General features: G+C 28.3%; 1 protein-coding gene across 3 annotated transcripts in view; it reads right to left on the reverse strand.

Moving 5' to 3' along the window:
* Positions 1-22,168, reverse strand: part of LOC119678702 (diuretic hormone receptor) — a 77,960-nt gene that overhangs the window by 30,414 nt on the left and 25,378 nt on the right. The gene's annotated exons all lie outside the window — the stretch shown is intronic.

Consider the following 22,168-nt stretch of genomic DNA (forward strand, 5'->3'; position numbering starts at 1 on the left):
GCTCCCATACATCAGCTCATTCCAAAGCGTTACTGGGCACTCCAAATGTTCAATTGATGAGTCATCTGCCTTAAAGTCCCAATTTGGCACCCAATTAATTTTATTTAGTATTTGTTTTGTTTATTTATTTATGTATTATACTCTGACATAGTTAGACAACGTAAAAACTATGTAGCTTCCTTTGCTTTTATTCGGAAACCGCTGAAGGAGAAGACGTCCGCATTATCCGTGAAAGAAGCAGCTGGCGAATGATTTTAAGCCATTCATTATTGATAGTAATGAGCAAGTCATTAATAGAGCAAGTTGACAGAAGCTACTTGGCAAGACCAAAAACAACTCATGACTGTAAACGCCAACTAAGTAAGTAATTAAAAATCAATTTAAAAATATTAAATTACATTATCCATTTAACGATACAGAAAAAGCAACAAATAGAAGCTAATTATTTACAAAGAGAACTAATGATTTAGTCATCTCTGTTTAAATCTGTATTGGACAGTAGGTTTTCTAGTTCGGCTAAAACAATAACGAGACTCTATGCTCCACTAGCAGATATCTTAACCTATTTGTATTATATTTGTATTTTATGAAATGTTTATTCTTTATATCAAAAAATCCAAATTCAGAAATAAATAAAATCATTTTCTTCTGGACTACACATACCTTCGTTCAAAATACTAAACTTAAAGAACTGCAAGGTAAAATTGCATTTCAATTTGTTAATTATTGTAATAAATAGAATCATTTTCTTCTGGACTACACATACCTTCGTTCAAAACTAAACTTAAAGAACTGCAAGGTAAAATTGCATTTCAATTTGTTAATTATTGTAATTAGTTTCTATTTTACTTTAGGGAACAATTGTCATTTTACTGAAATCAATTATATTTGACACATAAACGTTATTATTCTCATGCCAAGAGCAAGCCACATTGTACTAACTATGAATGGATGATTAGAAGTAAAAATCGAATTGAACTGAACTGAAAAATTAATATTTTATGCACGTATTGAGACTATTATATTCTGTTAATAAAGGTTTTGGCTTTAATTATATATCACTTCGGCTTTGCTCTGCTAATTTAGTAACTAATTGTTTAGCAATTGTAAAGTGCAATACCAGAGATTCTGTGATGCTACACATCACAACCAAAAAATTTGAAATCATTGGCGTAAATGAGTTAGCGTGTCGAATTTGAATTGTTCAACATATGTATTTGCTACTCCCAGTAGATTTCGTTAATAGAATCCGTAACATTTTAGTTCTGTACTTGATGTTGGAAGGGCGATTTTGTTCTAATTTCCATTTGCTCAATTGCTTGTCTATTTGCTTGTGGCCAAAAATAAATTGGAACTGTCCATCAGATGTTGCAGCAATTCAATTAGGTGTTTTTGTACAAATGTTTCAATCTCAACATTTGAACATATATGTATATATGTATATGTATATATATGAACATAAATTTCAAATGAAATATATGTATAAGTACTTTCGTATATACGCACTTGCAGTTATTTTGCCACGTTCATAAACTTTTTTTTATGTTTATAATCTCCTTCCCCCCGAGCATTTAAAACCAATCAAGTTAAACAAAAGCACTTAAAATATTTAATTAAATATTTAAAAATTGTTTTCTTCTTGTCTAAACAAAATTTCTTTAATTTGCTGTATAATTGTTTTGTTTATTTTGATTAGCTGATTATTATGATAATTTAGCACATAATTGAATTCGAACGCTAATTAAATAGGTAATTTATTAATGACTTAGGCGATTCATTTTAAGATTTTCAAATATTTTTCTTCAACTACGCTAATTACTAATATATTAAACATATTTTTAAATATATATAATCATATAATTATATTTAATAAAATTAGTCGCACTTTAGAAAAATAAAGCCTCTCTAGACTGTTACTCAGTTACTCAAGGCCGTTAGTCCTTGGTCTTTTTTCTTTTTGGATGTTGATTCAAGATAATACACGGCATTTATGTTGTAGGCATAAATTCCATGTCCCGTTTAATTTATTGTATAAACTTTAGAAAAAAATAATGAGTTTTATATAACTTAGCATCACTAATTTATGCAGTAATATTTTTGCATATTTCTAGACAGAATTATCTTTATCAAGAAAAATGAACTTTTCTCTGTAATTTTTAGTAATTTTAGTTTCAGTTTTTGATTGTTGTTATTATAATTCCCATGGACATATATATCAAAACACATGAGAGAATTACATACCAAATACGTGGATTGCGATGGAGAATTGTTGAGGGAAAAAGGTGTTTTGTGTGAGAATAGGGATGTGAGAAATGATGTGGCCTATTATCTTTTGAATCAAGCCGTGGTCGAGGTGAAAAAACCTTACCACTTCAATCAGACAGAGCTAAAAATGTATTGAGTTTGAATTAGTTATAGAATTGCTATATTTATACCTTCTAACTACTACCTGATTAGCACGTAAATGTATCCTGACCTTATTTGGGATACAAGGGTACTTGCTGTATAGGAAATGTGCTTTGTAATGTTTCTTGAAAAGACCTAATGTTGCCATACTAACGTGATCTTTAAAAAGGTACTGCTTCCGTATGGAAAATAATTAACACACGGTTGTACTTGACGTCAATAATATTGAATTAATTATTAACATAATACCATAACAACAAAAAATTGATCAACATATATAATGTGTGATACGGGGTTCTTTTTTTCTAAAGTTTGAAGCTACATTAGGAAGGTATACGTTCGTTTTGTTGTGAACTTCGAAAGTGTTCTAGCCCATGACAAAAATTAGTAAATCATAAATATACGACAGGACTCCGACCATCTCCGAGGGGTCCGGAGTATTGCATATAAAAAGAGGTAGAAAGTCGATAAAAGAGTCCTGCACCCTGCTTGAAATTCCTGACTTTAAACATCTACTTCTAATGTTCTGCTTACTATGTAGTTACAGGATAATCGTTTTAATAGTATTTTTGATTGCACAAGCAATTTACTTTACTCTTGCTGCGTATGGATATTTTACTTTGATTTTTAAATAATCACATTCTATAGATGAAAAGGTATGTGCAGATACGTGCATATTAAATATTCCATTCTACTGTTAAATTGGATCGGATCTAGGCAATCACTAAGCAGTTAATAATTATGAGTTTGACTTTTTAGGATTATCAGTGGGTATAAATATTGACTAGTTGGTATTAAATTAACTAGTTTATTAAACGGTGTATTTGTATGGAATACTCGAAAATGAAATACAAAAATAATGTAGTACATCAAATTATATAATAAACTATATAAGTACATTATTAATTTGTCCAAAACTAACAACATTTTATCAATGTCTTTAGAGTAATACCCACTAAGTGTAGTAGTTTATAAGTGCAACATCAGCTTTGATTTTCGTTGAACAAATATAACACTGATATTCTTATTCTAGATTCCGGATTATACATTATCACCACAAACTTTACGCAATATTTTACAAGTTTAAGACACCTACACATATTTTCACATCATTCGATTTGTTTTTTATTCAAATAAATAGTTAAATTACTTAATAAAAACAAATATGTTATCTTGAAGTAGTTGTCAGCCACTCACTGAGATACTTTGAACTCGTTGAATCCTCGTCCATTACTGGCCGGTGATGTGTTGCGAGTTCTCTGAACGCATTTTATTTAAAAAATCAACAATACACAATGAGATAAAGAGCTATTTAGTAAGATTGTTATTAATGTCGATATTATTAAAGTGTTTTTGTTGTTGTTGCCAAGTTGAAAGTAAGCAGCGGCAACAAAAGTTTCTTGAATTAAATTAAATCAATTTTCTTCACAGTGGCATAATGCACAGTAAGTAAGCAAATTAGTTTATGAACTTTCAAATAATTTAAGATACAAATTTTTAGAAGATTTTAAGCCCTCTCACACAGTAGAAATTTGCTGGTGTTTCGCCTGTTTGAATTTTATTAAATTATGCCAAATAAATTAATTTAAGTGATTTTATTTTATATATATTTTAAAATATTTTTCTCGATTTTATAGAAATTTTCTTTCAATATGGCTATCACAACACCATTTGTATATTTTTGTTTGAATTTTAAATTTATTAAATATTTAATATAAAATTCTTTAGAGCGTAACGCATGAATTCGCTATATTTTCAATTTTGTTTTCTATTTGTAGGTCTTTTCAGCAGTTTTGTATAAATTCATTAATAAAAATGGAAATATGTAAATAATGCTTATTCATCCAAATTTAGCATTTATTTAAATATTTAAAAATCGAAACAAAAATCTATTAATAAGAATGAACAGTTGGACAACAAATAATTTAAAAAATTTATTATTTTCTACATAACAATAATAATTTCACAGATTCATTTTAGTATAAATATAATTTTTTTAATCTCTAAAAATACACTTAAAATAATAAATGCTACAATTAAAGTAACGTTAAATCTACTAATATAAAAGTCAGTAGATATTATATTATTAATATTAACCACTCCCCATTGTATTGACATTAAAGAAGTGTTTAAATCAATAGATATAGATCTACTATTAAATTGAAAATAGACACTTTGGATAAACACAATGTAACTTATCAAATCAGATGCAAAGGTGACGGAACTAAGTATATGATGGTACAACAAAAAACAACTTGAAAACGCGTATAGCCGGACATAAACACAGCGTAAAGTATAAAAATAATTTTGAGTCAAAAACGGTACTGGCATCACAATGTATTACATCAAAGCATGACCTGGACCTTGATAATGTAAAGGTGTTCCACTAAGAATATAATCAACTAAAACGGTTTTTCTTGGAAATGCTACACATCGTCTAAACTCCTAGTGATACCAGACTCAACTATAAAACTGACATACAATACTGTGCTCAGTTGTATAAAAACACCTTAAACAAATCTAAAAGAGGACATTGTATCAAAATTTTATAGTCCCTTTATGATGACTATAGACTAAAATCGAAATATCGGTTAAAATAAAATCTTTTAAAAACAAAACTTTTTTAAAAATCCTTATTATCCTTATTATTAGGGATGACTTTAATGGTCAGCAGTATACTATTCCTCAAGATAAATGTCCAACTTAAAAAATTTTGAAATGCATTACCATCTATTTATTATTTAAATTAAGTCATCTTGAGTTTTTGTAAATATCAGAACTGCCATCCAAGGCATCTTGGATAAGAGTTTGTCATATCTTAATAATTATTGTTCACCAACCAGAGAATATGTTACACATACTACTAAAAATAATGACGACATTTCGCTTCAACTATTCCTGAGTGAAAAGCCACTATTCTAAAATAGAATAGAATAGAATAGAATAGAATAGAATAGAATAGAACAGAAAATCCTTTTCTCTTAATAAACATGTTAACAAACAATATTGTCGCATTTTGCCATTAAAAATCCATCAGTAACTGTCGAAAGATCATTTCATCCACAAAAAGTCCCTTTATACTGTAAATATGAAATATATGTGGTTTTTTGAACATTTGTCAAGATATGGCAGAGTTAATTCCACCTAGGAGCTGATAAGTCATCGAAAATTATCTAAAAAGGATGCAGTACTCTAAGATATCCCATGAAGTACATTTAAATGACATATTTCGCACATAATGCCAAAATGTAAACAATATATTGGAACAAAAATTTGATCAAAATCTCAATCATAGTTATGTTTTATTTACGTTTACTTTCGAAACCACAAATCGGTATAATAGTATTTGTCAAAAAACTCAACGAATGTGATCAATCAAGTACCTGATATGTCCCCGTATTATTTTTTTCTGCTCCGAAAGCTCATTGTAATAGAATCCCACTATGAAAAGAGCACAATTTGTATTACATTTTTTGATTTTATAGTATTGCAGTATAATTCTATAATATAACGAATATTCCTGCTATATTTTAACAATAACTGGGTTAATACATTATTTAACAATAATTAACTAATCTGTTGTCTGCCACGTATGATACTTCAAACGAAACAGAATAGCACCGAATACCACTTATCAAACCCAATATCAATAGAATAAACACATTAAGCCGATTGCTTATTAATATATACCCTTAATATCATTAAAAAAAATCTGATAAAAATCAGTCCTCTATAAAATATTTAAATTAAACAAAGGTGTATTATACATTAAACAAATGTTATTTTTTTAATGATTAAAGTCAGAATATTTTATTATTGACAGCAACAAAGTAATTTCAACTTGAAGGTTGGCATGCGGTTAAAATATTTCAACATTTCAAGAATGAAAAATGAAAAATGAAAAGATACAATTTTTGGTGATACAAACAATTTTGGAATAATTATTTAAAGTCAATATGTCAAAACAAATGCACTTATTTATATGCATTCAAAATATGAAATTATTTGAATTAAAAGTCTTACAAATCTGAACAGCCGCCAATTTTTTTGACGCTACAATTTTAAAGCGCTTTGTGCTTTAATATTTTTAATAATATTTTATATATTTTCGAAATTTGTTTTAAATACAAATTTTACTTAATTTAATATTAAGAATACAATAAATATTATCTAGAAACTAAAATTAAATTAATGATGTTGACTTCCTGGTTTACATAGACAAGGTTAAGAAATCGAAATGAATGAAATTATTGAAAAGTTGTGAAAGGATGTAATGAAATTTTTCTTTAGAAGATTTTATATACCATATAATGTCATGACATTTTAGCTATTAGCTATAAGTTTTAATATATTTCACTTGCTCCCTCTAAAAAATATCGTCACTAACTAATCGGTGATTACATGTACAGAGTTAAACTATTGAAGAGTTACCTATTTAAGCGCCCATATATTTTTGCTGTAAAATTATTTTTTATTGATTCAAATTACTGAATTTTGTGGAAATAATCACAATTTTAGAATCCATTCAATTCAGCTCAATGTAGCCACCTTTTGCCTTGACTATGGCTAAAAAATGAGTTGCATGCTTCACGAATATAAACAATGGCTTTCTTCAGCGCATCCGTGCTGGCATATTTTTAAGTCCTCACCTTGCTCTCCAAAATGGCTCAGATGAAATAATCCATTAGAATAAATGTTGGTTCCAAACACGGATTCCAAGAGCAAGTATAGGTTTGTTTTAATATTTGACGTTCTAGTTTGTTTTGTCATTTATCATCTATTATTTTGTTATTTCTAATGTACTGGACTCAATGGGTTACTTGTTAAAATGAATTTCAATAAATTAAATTTTGCTTAAAACCAAATTTGGCAAATTTGAAAACCATTAATTTTTTAATCATTCTTGGTTCACACGAGCTTTACAAGATGGTGCGGAATTTTGTTGGAACGTTCATGGTGTACGACTGAAATGTTTGCGTGCCTACGGCTTTAAAAGAACCATTTCCAAAACATTTTCCCGATAATAGATCGCATAGACTTTGACACCAGGCTCAATGAAAACGATTGGAGAGCGTCCATTCGCGGTCACAGCTACCTATACTATTACTTGAGATGGAAAATTACTTCGGGTGGGGATTCGTAGTCACAAATAGCAGTGAACGACATTGCGTTCAATTAACTAAACACGACCATTTCTAGAGTTTTTGAACTGCTGAATTGGGAAATGTTTCTCAATGTTCCTCCTTTACTCTTTCGAGTCTAACTTTTTGTTGCTTTCGGGTAAGATCTTGCCCATTTTGGAACTTATAAGACTTTACCTTGAGCTCATTTTGAAATATCCGTCGGATGCTTCACTGGGGTATTTTTAGTTCTTTACCTATTGTATTACCATTATGACCATAGTGTTTGGCGACGCTGATTGTAATATTATAAGATTTATGGTACGATACACATACATTTTATTTACATTGAGGTATTTGAGCTCACGAACAATAGCTGCTTGTGATTTTCCAATCACGCTATAACGTTTGAATTTCATTTCGAATAACTTTTGTTCCATAAAACTTAGACGCAAATGCATATAGCTTGTAAATAATATAAATAGCTTTCATTCGTATGAATTTTAAGTAGTGGGCAATATCAGTTTGATCTTGCGAATATGAATAAACCACCGTCATTTTCGCTGTAATTAGCTTAAAGATACCACAAAATACCTATGTGTCTACTCTTTTTTCATAGATTAATACAATTATACTTAATTTTCTATTGATTTTGCCATTATATCTAAGGATTTTTGGCTGATTACTCTGATTAAATTTGAGTTCCACTCACTCAGCATAAGTTTCCGTATTTCCGTATTATTTTGTCTTTTACTAAAAGCATATTGTCCTTTAGTTCTGCAGATACATTTTTAACGAACTTAGATGTTAGTTCCTTTACTTCGTTCGCTTTAACATTTCTATGTTTTTTTAACGATGACAGACATTTTTTTGTTTATTGTAAAAGTCTGTTACTATTTTCATTATCTTATTTTTTGTAGTCCAAACCATTTTCAAAATATTCTTCCCAACCACACAACTCTTTCTTTTTTCTGACTAAACACCTATTACTACATTTACTTAACTTTACGCTTTATATGTCTTCGTATCTTTAATGTTAAATTTTTGATCAGAAATATTTTGTGGTAATATCAATAAAAGTTTTTATATCCTTTTTGTCGTTTTATTAAAAGAAATTCAATTTGGAATTATTTTGGACATTTTGAAAGAGTTTCTCTTAAAATAACCTATAAATTAAGCTATTAACTATATTTTTAGTCAACTAATGTATTTTCAATAACCAAAAATGCAAATATTGACAAGATATTAAGATTGTCTAGGAAGCTTATCCAGAGCTTTCATAATTGACTTTGGTTTAACCGCCATTCTGATGTAGGTGTAAACGTCTCACCATCAATTATTACGTGGGTTGTTTTGTTTTCATTTACTAAAGAATGTAGGTGTTTTCTTAAATTATTTTTTTTTTATTATAAGTAGTTGAACTAAAATGCTTAGGAGTATCTTAAAATAAAGTAATGGGGTTTTTTTTTATTTTTGATCTTAAAGCAATTTTCAATGAATCTCTAAGGATAACTGCATTAAATTAGTTGTAATTGAAATATCAACGAAAATAATTAACTTCATAGCATAAATTTTTAACACGATTATACATTGTGACCGAAAGGTTTTCGGAGGTTCTCATTTAAAATTCGCGCGCTGTATATTTTTCGATATTTTAAGTTTATGTAGTTTGGCAGCACTGTCCTTAATTACTATGCCAAAAATGAGCGCGATCTGTCAGACAGTTCGTTTACGGCAGCTGTTGAAACCAGTTCACCTCAGTAGTGCGTTGCGAAAAAAACAATGGAAAAAAATATTGAACAAAGAGTTTGCATCAAATTTTGTTTTTCGAACGAAATTTCGTGTGCAGAATCGTTGCGAATGCTACAAAAGGCTTATGGGGAATCAGTTTTATCGAAAACTCAAGTTTATGAGTGGTACAAAGCCTTTCAGGACTGTCGTACGACCGTCGAAGACATGCCGCGTTCTGGACGACCTTCGACCTCTACCACCGACGAAAACATTGAAAAGGCAAAGGAAATCGTGTTCAAAAATCCTCATGTGAGTGTTAGAGAGATAGCACGAGAGCTAGGCATCGGTCGTGAGATGGCTCGTTTGATTTTGGTGGACAATTTGTGTATGCGACGTGTCAACGCCCGGCTTGTTCCGATTCACCTCAATTTGTTCAACATTATCAACGATTTTAAGGCCAAACATTCAATAAATACCATCGAACAGCCACCGTATTCACCTGATCTTGCACCGTGTGACTTTTTCCTGTTTCCCAACCTCAAATTACCACTCAGAGGAACGCGTTTTGAATCCATAGAAGACGTAAAACAGAATTCGCAGAGGGAACTCAAAGCCATACCGGAAAGCGCCTATAAAAATGTATGTTTGATGATTGGAAGAAACGTTGGCATTTGTGTATCGCTTCTAATGGAGCATTTTTGAAGGAGATAAAATAAATATTGATGAAGATTAAGAATTTTGCGTTTTATTTATTTATGACCGGAAACTTTTCGGTCACAATGTATAGTTTAATAATAAAATATTTATTATTTTGTGACCAATAATAAAGTGTTTTGCAAGTTAATTGGTCAAAGTTTTTATTGTTAAAAAAAAATAAAAATTAAAAAAGAAACCACAAGAAACTAAAATAAATGAACCCACGATTTATTTTGCAGTTTTTATTTTATCGATATTGCGACTTTAGTCTAAAGTGGTCATCAGAGGAAGGAAAAATAAGGAAATAAGACAGAGGAAAAATAACGACAACTATATTGGGTAAATCTACCAAAACTCTCATGAAGAACAAAACGGTGCGGGTATGAAATGCGTGTTTAACACAATTTGTAAATAAATATAAAAATGTAAACTTTCTTGTCTCTACCACAATTTATTGAAGCACATCCAATAATTTTATAATAGGTGCCTTATCCTTCAACGTAAACAAAGTATATTAGTTGGTTTTAGTGGGGTAACTGTTTTTTGTCTTGTAACGCATATACGCCGTTTTATAACAATAAAATTAAGAATCAACTAAATAACTATGCCAATAAAACCAAAAAAAAAAGCAATTTATTTAAATATAATATATTCTTTAAACATTTTAATATTTTATTTATATTGCGTTTATTAACTTCTTTTCTATTTATTATACAGTATATAGGAATATTTTATAAAATGTCATTTATAGACTAACCTATACACAATTGTTCAACTTTATATTCAATCTTAATAAGAAATCTAAGAAAATTAATTTCAGCGAATTGGAAAAGTACAGTAAAAATACGAGACTTCATAAATTATTTATAAATCAATATTATATTTCGGAAGTAATAAAACCAAAAATGTGCGGAAAAGTCAATGAAAAAGAATAAATTATGATGATGCCAACGATTTTATTACAAATCACCTAAAACATATTTGATATCTCTATAGAGAAATGAGTCAAATGATGTGAACATACAGAGCAACAGTATTCCCCTCGAATGTACTTCCCCACAATCTGCACGTCGAAAGCTTGTGAAATGAGCCATCAAAAGCTGTGGTTACACGCCGCATGTATATAAGTAAATTCATAGAAAATCTTGAAATTGAATAACCGAACTTATAAGATATTTGTAATTAAAGAAATTCGAAAACGAAACGAACACAAGAATGTCATTTTCAGTATCCTTTACCTACAAATAATAAATTTAATAATATACTCGTAAATACTTTAATTGACAAGTTTTTTCTATTTACTGGAATATTTTGCAATGAAAGCCATAATGTATATATTCCTGTTTTGTTATAATAATAATCTTGTTTTGTTATTCTATATCTACATAGAATGAAATTTGTATACACAACAATAGGAATTAATTAATCCAAGTAAACTAAGACTACTGCGAAATTATTTTATTGTGTATGATACTGACAGTGTTATAAATAGTTAAAGTTTAATAAATGAGAATAAGAAATTATCCAAAGTGTTTTCAACTAATTTTTATGAATATATATTTTATAAATAAATTGCAACAAAACTATTAAAGGATAACAAAACTTCTGGACAAATAATATTACGGCTTTATATTTGATTAAAACTTGACACAACTTTGGCTTTATAGTAGCTGAAATAGTGTTAAACGAACGTTCTTGAAAATCTGAATAGAAATACACTTGAGTAAGTAACTATCGAACTATACTGTGATTAACTGAAAGAAACCGGTATATTTTTTCATCACAATTCTAGTTTTTGGTGTCACAAATATAGTGACTTTTTTCGGTTTCCCGAATCAGTTCCAATATGAAGCACTGAAAATTACAAAATATTTACGAATTCATTCACTAAATTGTAATCATATTAAGTATCTTAATAAAGCCGCTGTGTAAAACATGAACCCACTAAAATCATCTGTCATGATTAAATGATGAAAAAGCTATCATCATCTTAGTTCAGCATCATGAGACAGATGGGAGTGGTATATCAACATTATCCGTGACTATCAGTCCATGTAGGATCTAAGCCTGTTTAACAACATCCTTTCATTCTTCTCTGTTTTTTGCTTTTGTTTTCCAATTTTTTATGTTCATTTCTTCTAAATCATGCTGCATACTGTCTTTCCATCGTTTTCTTGGTCGCCCTCTTCTTTTGCTGCTTCCTACTCCGTTCTCATAAATCTGAAACGGTGCTCTCATATCCGGCATTCTGATCATATGTTCAATCCATCTTAATCGCTGCTTTTTTATAAATTTCTTGATTGTATCACCTTTAGCAAGCCGTTCTAGCTAGTAGTTGTATCTTATGCGATACGAGTATATTCTGTTTTCTTTCATGCGGTCAAAAATTTTTCTGGGTATTTTCATTTAAAACACTGCTATCTTGCTTGCTTTAGTTTCAGTTAATGGGAGTGGTACATAGGTTTAATATTTACCTAATTAAATTTTCCTAAAAACACAAAAAACATATGTATTCACCTTAAAGGGAAATTTAAGGTGAATTAATTTCTTTTTCATGAGTGAATGATGAAAAAACTACCATCTTAGTTCAGCATCATGTGCCAGATGGGAGTGTTAGATATATTTAATAATTACCTAGTTAAATTTTCCTAAAAAAAAAACAAAAAAGAAATTAATTCATCTTAAAGGGAGAATTTACTTAAAGCTGTGGTAGACTCCAAGATCGGGAGTCTTGGAGCTTGCAAGTAAGAGTATTTCCAGTCTCAATAAAAAAAGATGATGATAATGATTTGTGGTTTGTATCATAATGGCAGCAGATTATCGGAGAATGAATTGATGGGGAGAACATCAGGTGGTAGATTATTACCACAGAAGAAATATTTTCATGGAATAATATTTCAAGTGTTCGTCAATGCATATTACTTCAGAAGTTTGACACAGAAACGAATTAGGAAAATATAACCTATTAGACTTTGGTTAGAAATAGTATTCCCAATAAGAACGTTAGTTTGCTGAGAATGACAGCAGACTCTGTTCCTCCGTGAAACATATAGCTTATGCTATATCAATGTGAATTTCTTAAGAAGTGTTGAGAAGAAAGTTGAGTAAGTGCGAATTATTAAAATTGCGTTTGTAACTAATGTAGTTAATCGATCGTTTGAGAGGCGAAGACTGTTGGCAAGACTGTCAAGTAATAGATTCGCAGTAAATGTGAACTAAACGGTATAAAAATTATAGAGAAATATAGGTAAAAAACCACCCCATAAACATTTTCAATTTTAAAATATTTTAATAGAATGTTCATAAAAAAATGTTGAAAAGATACTTTCAGATAATAAATTTTCTATTTCAATTATTTAAATTTTTTTTCTATTCTTAATATAGAAAATAATAAAAATTACGCAAAAAGAAAATATTTTCTTTTTAAATTTTATTAATTAAGTGCAAATAATGACAATGTTAGTTTGTATTTATAATCATCTGATAGGTTAAGGTGCGTCAATTCATTGAGTACTACAATTAAAACTAAAGATATTGCTATAGACAAAGCAATTTATAATAATTTTGTGTAAAAAAATAAAAAAATATCAGTTATTCAATTTACTATCGACAAATGAGAAAAAGTGTATTAGATACGAAAAAGTAATTATAGTTTAATAAATGACTTATACATTTATGCTTACGTGAGCAAATTAATCATTTCTTCACTAATTTATAACTGAACTAAACTTTGAACTTAACTTAACCTATAATTTGCTCCTTTTATATGCTTTTATTAATTTTATAATTAAGACTTTTAATTAAAAATTCATTTCCTACAAAAGAAAAAAAAATTCAAACATATTAGCACATATGTATATATATATATATATACAAATTGATTACCCACAGCATTTCAATTTAAATAGCATATTTTAATAGATATTATATAGATATATAATAACTTTTTTAATTAGATTAAGATATATCGGCCAACGTAAGCAACTTTTCTATATATTAAAAAAGGTTTTGTGTGATTAACCTACACTCAGAAAAATATACTCTAACCACATACTAGTTAAATTGACAACATACTAGTTAATTATTAGAAAAATTTTAGCTAATGTAGTATCTTAAATAATGGAAGATCGAAGAATTGATAGACGTGACAAAGTAGACGAATGACACATACTTCTTTCCCTCGTGCCGGTAGTAGTCGCTAAGAAGAGTCTATGCCTGATTAGTATACCTGCTAATTGGGTAGTATTCTATCTGGCGATTGTATTGGACAATGTAAGGCGAACGAGACCAATCAGTTGCTCTCTCAGATATCTTAAATAATGGAGAATCGAAGAGTTAATATGCTCTAACCACATACTAGTTAAATTGACCTTATCATTGTGTTAGAGAAATTTTAGCTGATATGGTAAAGAAGATATGAAAACCATGTTGTATGGTTGAACCAACATGATACGTTGAGTAAGAATATTTCAACCTGAGATATATTTAATTTCATCAAATTGACTATATTTTCGTTATCATTACCCATAGTTGCCATAACAGAAGTCCATACAGAAATAATTATAATCTATTCATTTCGAAGGACTATCTTGTTTTTATAAAGAGTATTTCATAGTAACACCTTTTTTAAATATCTAGTAATTTTTTGTTTTTATTGAACTGAAAACATAAATTAATATACCAAAAAGCAATTTTTGTACTTTTGTAAATTATTTTGGATATAATAGTAAGATTTTTTGAAGGAAATTTCCTGCATATTGTGTATTTGACATCAGATTTATGTTTTTGGCATTTGCAATGTTTTAATCAAATTGAACTAAACAAAAGTATAAAACAAATAACAATATTTTAATAGAAATATGCAGAACATAAAACAAAACTTTGTTTTTGTAAAATATTAAGAAAATAAATACAACTTTTGTTCGCAGAAAATAAATGAAATGAAATGAAAAACTTTTTCTATTTTCAAACTGAAAATAAAAATTTCAATAAAAAATACAAAATTAAAAACAACAACATGTGTTAAAATAATATATAAAAAATAAGAAAATTTATATATTTACATATATATAAACTATATATATTCTTTGTTTAACAATTTATTTTTGATAATAACAAACAGTTTTTGTATGGTAATCAACCTAAATAACATAAATGTCTAATCATGAATAATTACATGTCAAAGTTTTAACAAAAAAATGTTAATTTTTTACAGTTTTTGTTTACTTTTGATTAGAAAATATAAAATTTATATTTGCTTATAAAAATAAATATATTGATTTACTGTTGTTAGCAATAATTATTTTTTTTTTTTTTAAATAAAAAATTTTGAAAATAGATTCAATATTTGTAAGGTTCCGACATTACCGAAATCAGCCAAGAAGGTCTTAAGGCTCAGTTAGTCGGTACGTACCGTAAGAGCTTAAGTCAAAGCGAAATGCACAACCACCCCCACCTGTGGAGGTGGCACAACCATCATAGCAGTAGGTTTTTACGATACGTACCGACTAACTGGGTGTTTAACGTCCGTTTTTAAACAAAACTGATGAAAATGAATTCAGATTAATATTATATTATTTTGAATCAATTGACTACAAGAAATCATATAAAAAAGAGTCAGTTTATAGTAGAAACAAATTATTTTCCAACAGGACAACGCACACAACTTAAGAAACCTTTTTTTTATCAAAGAATTAAAATAGGAATTGTTGCAATAATCAACCTATTTGTCTACCTCTGACTTTAGTTCTTCTCACACCTCAAAAACTTCTTTCATGGAAAACATTTTTCAAATAAAGAGGTAAGATGAAGGTATGAAAATGAAATGCAGAGAAGCATATACCATCTGAAAACTATTACATGCGAAGGAGTCTAATACATTTATTTATAAGAATAACTTTGTTGTTCTAAGGAATAAATATATATATTCATTAGAATATCGAATTTATTTTAACTAATATCCATATAATATTATTCTTTGAAATACGATATTCTGATGAATAAATATATTATATTTAGGAAAGATTATACTAACAAATAGTAACTTCTATAACTAAAAATCCGACCTGTTGAACAACCTATGTTAGTATAATAAAAAGATCACAATCCATAATTTTTTTTAAACATTTTTTTAAAATGCGGTAAGTATCACCGATATTATACATAGTCAGTGGTATCAGTGGCAGTTCATTTTGCTGGAAATACGATTGACTTTGGCATTAAAAAGCAGACTTAGTATGATACAGCAGAATTAATCTCAAGACACGTTGACCTTAACAATTTTAAGCAATAATATTTCTATATCACACTGATAAAACACTGTATTATTTCAATAAAATGAACAATGTCTGTAAAGTTTATATTGTAGATATCTTAAATTATGGAAAATCGAAGAGTTGATAGACGTGACAAAGTAGACAAATGACACATAGTTCTTTCTCTTGTGCCGGTACTAGTTGCTGAGAAGAGTCTCCACCTGATTAGCATACCTGCTCATTAGGCAGTATTTTGTCTGGCGATTGTATTGGACAATGTAATGCAAATAAGATTTATTACTTGCTCTACCTCTTCTACCCTTGTGCTGGTAGAATTCGCTTTTTGATTAGTGTCTCTATCTAATTAGCACACCTGCTCATTAGGCAGTATAAGTTGAGCAATATAATCTGGCGATTATATTGGATGTAAGACGAACAAGATGAATTAGTTGCTCTGTCAGATATCCTTAATAATGGAAAATCGAAGAGTTGATAGATGTGAGAAACTAAACGAAATACACATACTTCTTTCATTTGTGCCGGCAGTAGTCGCTGAGAAGAGTCTCTATCTGATTTGTATTAAGTGGTATCCTGTCTGGCGATCAATCAGTTGCTCTGTTTTAAATTATACAGCAATTTTTCTCTGAATTTCTGATTCAGTTAGAAAACTGTAAAAGATTTCTAAGCTTTTTCAGAGCATTTTAAGGTTTTGTTAAGGTTAAATTTTAACACCAAACCAAAGATTTTTCTCATATACATATATGAAAAGTTTCATGTTGTCAGTTTTATAAAATTTATTTATTTATTTGCTATTCTTTTTTCGGTACTCAATCCATCTATCAATAATATGGTAAATGCAATAGCTTTTATTAAATATTTGGACAGATGTACTAAGACAATATAAAAGCTTTTGTGTAGTTTTATTTATAGCGTTTGATGGAATAAGTTTTATTTTTAATATCAATTTTGAACGTAATAAATTAAAATTTATCAAAACAAAAAAAAAGTTCGTTAATACAATAATTTTATTAATAAAATATTTTATTTGTTAATAATAAAATTATGTTTTGTTTATAGATCTAATGGTATTAGACATAACAATTCGGTTTAACTAAGATCTGTAGCCACTGTAAAAAATATTTGTACTTAAATTTTATTTCTCTAAAAGCAATTAGAGACTGAAGATGTTTTTTGGGATATTTCTATCGAATTTATTTATTCTTTCATAATCGATACCTTTTCATTTCTTCTACTGATGTTGTTATTTTTTTAATAAAAAATAAACATTTGTTCTTGCAAATGTTCATTAGTTTTAATATATTTAATTAATTTTATTTGAACTAATTGAGCTTGTCTGCAGACAATTGTTTTATCCCAATCAATCTGAGCCGCTCCTTTTTTAGCTAGTTCATCAGTTTTCTCGTTTCTCTCAAATCCTTTCTGCCCTGAAATCCATATTAAGTGAACCATGCAAGGTCTTTGAGAACTTGAAGGCTATTCCTACACTTTTTTTGAGACCACTCAAGGTGAGCGTAGTTCTAGAAGTGTTGATTTACTGCCAGAAAAAAATATATATGTTTTTCCCCGTGACGAGTTTCGCCAATGACTGATTTTCTTTGGATTTATTCCCATTAAAACTGAACCATTATTTTTCTTCAACTTTATTTTTTTCTGGTAAAAAGTAATGTTTAATATTAATATATTGTTTTAAAAATATCAAAACTTGTCACATAAAAACTTTTGTAAATTGTAGAGCAATGGTTGGTATGTCATTGAAATATGACACATATCCTAAAAAGGTTAACACCATGGAACTTTGACATAAATTTTTTTCGATAGAAACTATATATATGTCAGATTTACCACTTTACTGCCAACTTTAATTTTTGTAATCTATTGAAACAATTTTATTTGTAGCTTTTCGTTTACAATGTGCATTTGAGATATTTAAAATGTTTAAATTTTAAAAACATTGGCAAAATAATTTGAAACGCTGTCAAAACATTTCAATTTCTCTAAAATGAAATGCACTTTTAAAGTTTGTTTTATTTTTCATTACAAATGAAAATGAAAACATTTCTCGCAGAAAATAGTGTGACAAATAAAAGTAGAAAAAGTTTTCAATCGCTTCAAAAGTATTTCTTAAGTGTCGATTTTAATTTTCTACTTTTCATTAGTAGAAATAAATTTTTTAATTATTTAACAATTATACTTAAAGGTACTACAATGAGAAGTACCCATTGCTAATGGAAAACAACTACTTAAGCAGTTCAATTGTGGTTAAAAAAGATAAAATAGTTTTTATGATAAAACAAATGCTTTATATAAATTAGCTAAAATTGTTTTAGTTATTATTAATATATTTATTTTTAATTAGTATAAAAAACCATAACAATTTTAAACAATATAATAAATTGCTATAGCTTTAATTTATATATTAAAATTTAACTGGGATCAGAAATATATATTTTATTTCACTACTAACTAATAAATAACTAAAACAGTTCTCATGATAAAACAAATGCGTTATATAAATTAACTATATCAACTGTTTTAGTTATTATTAATATATTAATTTAGTTTATATATAAATTTTAGATAATTTAGTTAATATATAAAAAATATAATAATTATTTTAAACAATATAATAAACTGCTATGGTTTTAATTTTTATATTAAAAATGAACTGAGATAAGTAATATATATTAATACATATAATATAATATAATATAAGTAATATATTTGATTTCACAACGAACTAATAAATGTTTTTATATTTAATGCACCATAAGGGACCGACGTGCGTATGAGTAACGTTAAAGCACTCTTGTGATACTTTATGACATGTTATTAAATATACTTTAAAGTTTTCTACTATTTTATATATGTTTTATAAAATATATTTGAATTAAAATTAATGCACTTGTTGTGCAATTTTAAACTGAATCTTTGACTATATGGTCCCTTTTTTTGAACCAAATTAGTTGTAAAATATGCAAAATAAAAAACAAAAATTTATAAAATTTTGTATAAAAATATATAAATGTTTTTATTTATCAAAATAAAGAAATAAAAAGTTTAACTAAAAAATTAAAGGAGTAAGCACTATATTTAAAAGCACGAAAAAAAACCAAATATGAAATGGAGATATTTTAAATATCACGCATACGAACATGACCTCAACATTTTGTAATTTTTTTTCCAGTGATAGCATTTATTGTATTGTTGAAATGGGAATTTCACGCTCTTTTAACAATATATTGAAGTTGACCAAATTAAATGAAAAGGGCATCATCTTATTTAAAAAGTTAACAAAATTTAAATAAAAAATTAAAATTTAAAAATTTAACATTATTGTAAATCCCAAAAAAAATTGTACTACTTAAAAACACATTACTCATTTATTAATTATTTTATTATTCTTATAGTTTTCAACTATTGTAGATATGGGTTAGGTTTTCGTTTTACAATCTTTTCACAATATACAGAGGAACTAATAAAACTTTACTTAGCTGGCAATGAATTTGGTTAGCTGATTTGGCATAGTATTGCAATATTCCATTTGAAGTTTTACAGTAAGCAGTCAAAATAAAATCTTAATACTGAAATGTTAACAAGAGATTCAGTTTGCCGTTCAAGTTTGTGGAAATATTTAAACAGTGTCATATAGTATACAGATGAAATGCACTATCGCTTGTTTTCGTATTGAACTAGTTTCAGAGCTTTCAAAGCGGACATTTTTCTGTGGGTGACGAATTTCTCGAATATTGAGCAATACCTTTCACTGATGATATGAGCATTGCATTTGTAAAGTTCAAAATTAATGCTTATGCAACATTAACTCAAGATCTGAATCTGGCTCTGATCTGGCTTAAACGTCCAACAATATTAGGAATTCTCCTAATGAAGGCAAAAGCGAATTTTCCGAAATACATATAGAAATCTACTAAAAATAACGATCGAAATAAAAGTTATAATTCTGAAAAAAACAAAACCGACTTTAAACGTTATATTTGCGTTTTCACCTGAATAATAAATAGATCTGGAGAACATTTTCACAAACCGTATAGCTATAAATTTTGAAACTTATTTTGGTTCGTCCAGTCGAAACTCTGACACAAGCTTGGTACCCTGGTATATTAACATTATCAATTATATAAATAACTTTCAGTCGCAACAATCAAAAAACGTTAAAAATTCTAAAGGAATAGTCCGATTGCTTACATAATTATAAAACCAATTTGTAATGGATCTTCTTAAATTAATTTCTTTATTTTATATGACTACCAATCTAGATGATTACCCCAGAATCAAGATAATCCAGATATCTAGATAATCTATCTAAGATTATCATAGAACAGATTATCCAAAATATAACTTATTTTGATTGTTATATTGTCGAATAATTAAACCAAAATATCAAAAACGTTTTGGCTTTAAATATTGCTACCTGTTTATACCTATATCTTTATCTAGCAGCCGTTTATTCACTCTTTAGAGCTAATTTACTACATCTGCAATTTCACTAACACCATACAGGGGCACATTGAAGTGCTCGTCCAGTATTTTAAAAAGTGTAGAATAATTTTCATTACCAGGAAGCGCTACCAAGCACCCACAAGACTAAAGGTAGATGAACCAGAAAAATAATCCATACTCTTAAATACCTACATATAACTTTTGACAACAGACACTCCTGGAAAGCATACTTAAGCCCAAACGAAATCAAGCTGCCCAAAAAATGCATTCACTCCACCCGCTCATCAGCAGCAAAAAACTCAATATGAAGAATAGAGTCAACATATACAAGCGGATTATGAAACCAGGACTACTCTATGGTAGTATTGCATTCTGCCAAGCGCCAAACTCCACATTAAAAGCTCTTCAAAGAGGGCAAAATATCGTCTTAAAAAAATTAGTTGACGGTCAGTGGTACATAAGAGGAGCGGATATCCATAAAGATCTGAGAGTCGATTCAGTCGAAAAATACTTTAAAGATCGTGCACTGAAACTGTTCAACATAAATGACAGTGACAATAACCCAACACTCAACAACCTAAAAACACAATGAAACCGGATAAAAACCGGCATCTATAAAGACATTAACATAGATTCATCATTTCATAAAGGTCCCGTATTCAGTCATTCTTAGTGTGACTTAAAACTATCCACAGGTAAAATAGAGTAAAGGTGATGAATAACCAACTGAGGTACACACGCATACAAGACTACATTAGAAAGATAACTCCTATGCTATTAATTACACAAATTTTAAATAATTTATCTCTATTAAAATAAAGATAAGATGTTATGAATTTAATTAAATCAATCAGTTCTTGGAACAAAAAATGAATAAACTTAAGGGCATTATTGCTTATCCTGAAGTATAAATATCTTTACTGTTATTTAATACAAGTGATATATATGAAAAAATAAATGAATAAATCCCAATTGTGACTTGCTTTCGAATAATTGAACTTCATCATTCATTTTTTATGGAAGATACGCAGTTCAAAGACTTTATTGAACTCTCTTTATTTCGAAAGATTTTATTAAATACTCTTGTAAAAGTGTCAACGCAAATAAAAAATATTTAATTTAAAAATTTAACTACTTTAACAATTTTTGCAATGAGAGTCACTTAAGGTCATAACAAAAGAGATGTTAAAATGTACAATTTTATCATTCATCATTTAACTGTCATTATGGTGATATTACAGAAAGAAACAAAATAAGAGAAGGCTTCGTCGCAATATACACTATCACAATCCTTGCTGACATATGGCGTCAAATATACACTTACGTACTAGTTACATGTAACTACAATATTTTATTTGATAGCAAACTACATTGGACATACATATACGAGTATGTATATTTTTGCTTTAATACATTTTACACATATAGATATTACGGGAAGGGAATATTCTTTGGTGGAACATTTGTTATACAGTGTAGCAG

This window comes from Teleopsis dalmanni, chromosome 2, assembly GCF_002237135.1.
Source record: "Teleopsis dalmanni isolate 2A chromosome 2, ASM223713v2, whole genome shotgun sequence".
In the NCBI taxonomy this organism is placed as follows: Eukaryota; Metazoa; Arthropoda; class Insecta; order Diptera; family Diopsidae; genus Teleopsis; species Teleopsis dalmanni.